At 37.4% G+C, this 6,477-nt stretch overlaps 1 protein-coding gene across 7 annotated transcripts in view; it reads right to left on the reverse strand.

Moving 5' to 3' along the window:
- The window catches only part of LOC309863450 (uncharacterized protein C4orf51), a 95,855-nt gene that overhangs the window by 73,467 nt on the left and 15,911 nt on the right, over window positions 1-6,477 (reverse strand). The gene's annotated exons all lie outside the window — the stretch shown is intronic.

The raw sequence follows: 6,477 nt of genomic DNA on the forward strand, positions 1-6,477 counted from the left end.
CATTTCTCTTATATTTAAGCATAAATAAGTACATATACAATTGACCCTTTAACAGCTTGGTTTTGGATTTCAAAGGCCCACTTATACATGAATTTTTTATAGTATAGTATTATAAGTGTATTTTCTCTTCTTTATGATTTTCTTAATAACATTTTCTTTTTTCTAGCTTATTTTATTGGAAGAATAGTATATAATACCTATAACATACAAAATATGTGTTAATTAGCTGTTTATGTTATCAGTGGCTTCCAGTGAACAGCAGATTGTTAGTAGGTAAGTTTTGGGTGATCAAAGTTATATGTGGATTTTCTACTGTGCTGGAGGGTCAATACCCCAACCCTTACATTGTTTGAAGTAAGACACATACATGCGTAAGACACATACATAAGCCTGCATGGTTGAATACATTGTTACTATTATCATTTTGAACAAACTATTATCCGTTAGATTAAGAATGAGAAAAATAAAAGTTTTTACTTTACAGTTACCTATACCTTTCAGTGCTTTTCCTTTCTTTTTATTGATCTGAATTTCTGAACTATTATCTTCCTTCTCTTTATAGAACTTTTAATATTTCTTGCAAGGCAGATCTGCTGGCAACAAATTCCCTTTTTGTTTGTCTGAGAAAGTATTTATTTCTCCTTCATTTTTGAAATATAATTTCACAAGGTACAGAATTCTAGGTTGGTGGGTTTTGTTTTGTTTTGTTTTCTCACAAAACCTTAAGTATTTCATGCTCTTCTCTTTTTGCCTCCATAGTTTCTAAGTAGAGTTGGATACAATTCTTATTTCTCTATAGGTAAGATGTTTTTCCCCTCTGGCTTCTTCCAGGAGGTTTTTTTTTTTTTTATCTTTTATGTTCTGTTGTTTGAAAATGATATGCGTAGATGTAAGTATCTTGTTTGTTTTACATTTACCCTGCACAGGGTTCCCAGAGATTGCTGGATCTGTGCTTTGTTGTCTGACATTGATTTGTGGAAATGGAAATTCTTAGTTGTTCAATGTTTCTTCTATTCCATTCCTTCTTCTCCTTCCAGTATTCCCATTACACATATGTTACACCTTTTGTAGTTGTTCCAGTCCTTGGGCATTCTGTTCTGTTCTTTTTTTTTTTTTTTTTTTTCAATCTTTGTTTTTGTTGCTTGTCAGTTTTAGATGTTTCTACTAAGAAAACCTTAAGCTCAGAGATTCTTTCCTCAGCCATGACCACTGTACTTATAAACCCATTAAAGACATCCTTCATTTTTTGTTTCAGTGTTTTGGATCTCTAGCATTTCTTTTGGTTCTTTCTTAGGATTTCCATCTTTCTGCTTTCATTGCCCATCTGTTCCTGTATGCTGTCTACTTTATCCATTAGAGCCCTTAGAATATGAATCATGGTTGTCTTAAATTCCTGACCTGATAATAACAAAGTCTGCCACATCTGGTTCTAATGCTTGCTCGCTCTTCAAACTGTGTTTTGCCTTTTAGTATGTCTTGTAACTTTTTCTTGATAGCAGGACATGATGTACTGAGGAAAAAACTTGCTGTAAATAAGCCCTTAATAATGAGGTAGTGGGGTGTAGGAGGAGGGGAAGCATTCTACAGTCCTATGATTAGGTCTCAGTCTTTTTTTTTTTTTTAAGATTTTATTTATTTGACAGAGAGAGATCACAAGTAGGCATAGAGGCAGGCAGAGAGAGAGAGAGAGAGGAGGAAGCAGGCTCCCTGCTGAGCAGAGAGCCCGATGCGGGACTCGATCCCAGGACCCTGAGATCATGACCTGAGTCGAAGGCAGCGGCTTAACCCACTGAGCCACCCAGGTGCCCAGGTCTCAGTCTTTTAGTGAGCCTCTGCCTCTGGATAGTGAACTTCACAAGTGTTTCTAAGTTGTTTTTTTGTTTGTTTTCCTCCCCTGTTAGGTGGAACAGGATGGCTAGAGTGGCCTAGAGTTGAGTATTTTTCTTCTCCCTCATGGAAGGCTAGGGTAGGCTGGAGTTTGGTATTGCTTTTTCACCAACTCAGTAAGGGTACCCTAACTGAACACCCTGGCAGATTAGACTTTGGTAAAATAGTTTCTCCTGAGGGCAGCCCTTGTTAAGAAGAACATAGTACTCTGGAGTCCTTCAAAATGGTAATTTCTCCTTTTCGTGCTGGAAGCACTAGGGAATTTTTCTCTGATATTTACTGTGATAACCTGGCCAAATTCCTAGCGATAAATCTCACAATACTATAGGGACTTTCATATGGTTAGGTCCCTCTGGAGTTTTCAACCCCCAGACTTATTTGCACTGAGTCTCCAGCAACTCCTCAATTACAGTTCAGATATTCAAACCCTGTTACTGGTTCCTATTGTGGTTTCTGCTGGTGAGTCTCACTCTGGTAAGCTAAGACTACTTATATTCACTTCATCTTTCTAATGTTAGGGGGAGCAGTTTGCCCTGTGTCCTCACCTTTCTTATGAATCCAAGAAGAGTTGTGGATTTTTATTTCTGTTCAGATTTTTACCTGTTGTTAGAATGGAGGGGCATCTTCTAAGCTCCTTATAAGCAGAACCAGAAACTGTAAGTTGAGTTAAACATTTTTATGCCTGGAACTTTCTATAATACACAGCTTGTACTTTTAGAGTCAGAAGGAACCAAGGCTATGCTGAAATTCTAAGGCTATAATTTTTTCTCAAGGTCTGAAGAGGTATATTTTTTACAACTTTATGGTATATTTTTTTAACAGTTTTGTTGAAAAAAATTTTTTGTTGAGATATAACTTACATATCATAAAATTGACCCACTTTTAGTATATAGTTAATGATTTCAAGTAAATTTATTGAGTTATACAACCATCATCATAATACCATAATCTAGTATTAGAGCATTTTCATTATCCCAGTAAGATTTCTCATGCCCATTTATGGCTAATCTCCTTTTCTGCCCTCAGCCCCAGAAAACCACTAACCTACTTTCTCTATAGATTTGCCTGTATTGGACATTACACTTAAATGGAATCATATACTAGGTGGCCTTTTATGTCTGCCCTCTCTTAGCATAATGTTTTTGTGGTTCATTCACATTGTAGCTATTTGGTATTTTGTTCTTTCTTATTAATGAGCAGTATTCCATTGTATGAATATACCAAATTTTGTTGTCCCTTCACCAGTTGATAGACATAAGCGTTATTTCCCATTTTGGCTATTATAGGTAATGCTGCAGTGAACATTCATGTGCTAGTCTTTGGATATATGTTTTCATTTCTCTTGGGTAAATACCTATATGTGGAATTGTTGAATCCTATGGTGAGTTTATGTTTAACTTAAAAGAAATTGTCAAAGTGTTTTCCAACACTTTCCATTAGCAATCAATGAAGATTCTAGCTTCTCTATATCCTCTCCAACATTTGTTATTATCAGTCTTTGTGGATACAGCCAATCTCATGGATGTGGAGTGGTATCTCAATGGTTTTAATTTACGTTTCCCTAATGACTGATCATGTTGAGTTCTCTGGTATATTTTGATTTTAAAAATAAGAGAAAAAATTTAATTTGATTAAAAATAAATATCAGGGTGCTTGGGTCACACAGTTGGTTAAGCATCCAGCTCTTGGTTCAGCTCAGGTCATGATCTCAGGGTCATGCCCCACACTAGGCTCCATGCTCAGCACAGAATCTGCTTAAGATTCTCTCTCCCTCTCCTTCTGTCCCTCCCACTTGTGTTCTCTCCCCACCTCTAAAAAATAAATAAATCATATATATATATACCTATATATAGGTTTAAAGGAAGAAACAGGCCTTGCTTGGCATAACATGATGCAGTCTCTTCATTAGGAATGAGTCAAGGGAGAGGAACAATTTTTCTCAAATGCTTATTGCTATTTATGCAATTTTATGCTGATAAATTTTTAAAAACAAGATATCTCAAGCTAAAGTCAAAATATAGAGTCCAACAATTATTTAGTTAAATTCAAGAAAATCCCACTTTTTCATAGCTAAAGTAAAAGCAGGTGGATAAGAAGTTTATCCTGCACAATTAGTTCTGATTACTCCATTGGTTGTGAATCTTCAGCCTTCAAAGCTCTGTAAGACTTTTATAAATCCCACAGGCCTGCCAGAGGCTTTAACTAGTTTTATGTCACCCTTCCTTTCAAGAATTATATGTGATAATCAGTAATTAGTAAATGATATGATTCTGTAATATTAAAGTTTTACAGAAAGTTTTTTTGGTGGATTATGGGGGGGAAAGCATGTATGTCCATCATTTCCCCAAACTTTGTCATTTCTCAGAGCTAGAAATATCTCTGTTTTCTTTCGTCCACTTGTGGAGAGGAACACCAGCGAGCCCACGTATGTTGTTGTATGGTTAGCTAGTGACTTTTTTTCTTTGTGAGTTCACAGTTGACAAAATAGAGCCCACAGTGCAACCTGACAGTGGTAGTTTTAATCAGCCTTTTAATTAAGGACATTTACTATTACCCTGATTTTCTAGTGTTTACTCACCTCCCTGTTTCCCCTTCCCAGTCCTAGAATTATAACCAAACTGAGCAATTTTGTTGATGAAAGTAACGATGTTAGTAACATCCAACAAATTCCACCTTTACATATTAAGTCCTTAAATGTTGTGCCAATCCTGATGGAATGCTGCAAGTATTTGGTTTCTAACAGCATGTTGTCAAGAAAGCAAGGGTAGGACTGTGAGCATCAGGGCTTCCAGGATCAGAGACCCTCGAGTTTAGTAGTATTCTTTTAGGTCTTCTAATCATGTAGTCCACCTCCTGGGTGTCTGTCATAATATAACACTCAGCCATATTTCTGGTTGAGATTCCTTCTCATAGATTGGGGATGATCTCCTACCTACACATCTCTGAATTCCTTGAAACTCTGGGTTTCTTGAAATGAAGACTCCTGAACACAAAACAATGTTGGAAAGGGAAGACAAACTATTCTTAACCTTTCCTGAGAACTATGGTCTTAAACTGTATGTACACAAAAGAGGAGAATTTAGATCAAAGATTAATAACACTTGACCTAGAGTCCATGGACGTCCTGGAGGGACCCAAGATTGTTGGCTTGCGGAACTCTCTTTTCAGATGCTTTTCTGAAGATAGGGCCCAGAGCTTTCATTAGATTTTTCAAAGTCCCTCAAAAATATGAAGTGTCTTAAAGAGAGAGTTGCTAACCGTTGGGGTTGATGACAGAACAAGCCTTTCCCTGACAGATTTTTAAGAACAAGGCATGTCACGGTCCATTTATTAAGTAAAAATTATTCTATCAATATCAAGTTTCTTGAGTGTGATAACAGTAGGATGGTTATGTAAGAGAACATTCTTACTCTTAGGTAAGTGTTGAAGTATTTAAGGATATACGGTTATGATATCTGTAATGTACTCTCAGAAGTTCAGCAAAGAAGTATATACAAGTATCAGAATAAAGAGATAAGGATAAAGCTACATGTTAACAAATGTGACAAAATATTAAGAACTGAAGAATCTAGGCAAGAGTGAATATTGATTGTGCTATTCCTTCAACTTCTTTATAGATTAAAAAAAATGAAGTCAATAAAAGAATAAGGTCTTTTTATCTACCTAACTGTCATAATTATAGGTAAAGAAAGAGTGCTATGACCGTATTTTGTAGATGGCTAAAACCAGACAGAAAAAGATTGGGAAGACCAGCAAGTATCTTCCCAAATTACATTTGAGCCATAAGCAAAAACAGACCTAACAACAGTGCTTTGCCTTCTTCCCATCTTCTCCCCATATAGCCCTGTGCATCCCATAGGCAGACAGCATGGTTTGTTCACACAAGCCCACTGAAATCACTGTGGTCCCCACTATAGTGCTGACTTTTACGTTCACAGGCAAAATCTATTGCAGCCAGCTCCTCGTTGATGTTATGCTTGAACAGTAAGGTGCACACGGGAACAGATGGCATCTTGTGACCTTCTTAATAACAGGCTTGGTTGCCAATGTTCCTCTGTGTCCAGTCTCTGCAGGGAATTTGGAAACTGTTGCCTTACACTTGAATATTTTCTGACAAACTCACTTAACCATTTATTAGACTGGTTCCTAATTTTAAATGGTCAGAGAGAGCAAAACGAAATTCCCAACTCCTGAAAGGAACATTGGCATTTCTTGAGTCTGGGGACCCATTCCTGGGATTCTTTGGGGGCTGTGCTGGCAATCAGTCAGCCTATCTGTCATTTTTAATGTGGTGAGGACATCAATTGCAGGCAAACTGCTTCTCAGGCTATCTAGATTTATTGGTGGCCAATGTGAGACTTTTTTTTTTCTTTCTGTAGTTTAAAAGAAATGCACCTCCACCCCCCCACACCCCCCACCCCGCCCCCAGCAAGGCATACAAATGAGCCAGGAAACAAACCAGATCTCAGTATCCCAAGATCCTTCTGCTGCGACAGCTTACAACAGGAGTGAATGTGGGAACTCCGAGGTGAGTGAGGCTTGTTCTAAGTGACCCTGTTCCCTGAGTTGCACACCTAGGCAGCCAGTGGC

The sequence above is a fragment of the Mustela nivalis genome (genome assembly GCF_964662115.1).
Source record: "Mustela nivalis genome assembly, chromosome: 4".
Classification (NCBI taxonomy): Eukaryota; Metazoa; Chordata; class Mammalia; order Carnivora; family Mustelidae; genus Mustela; species Mustela nivalis.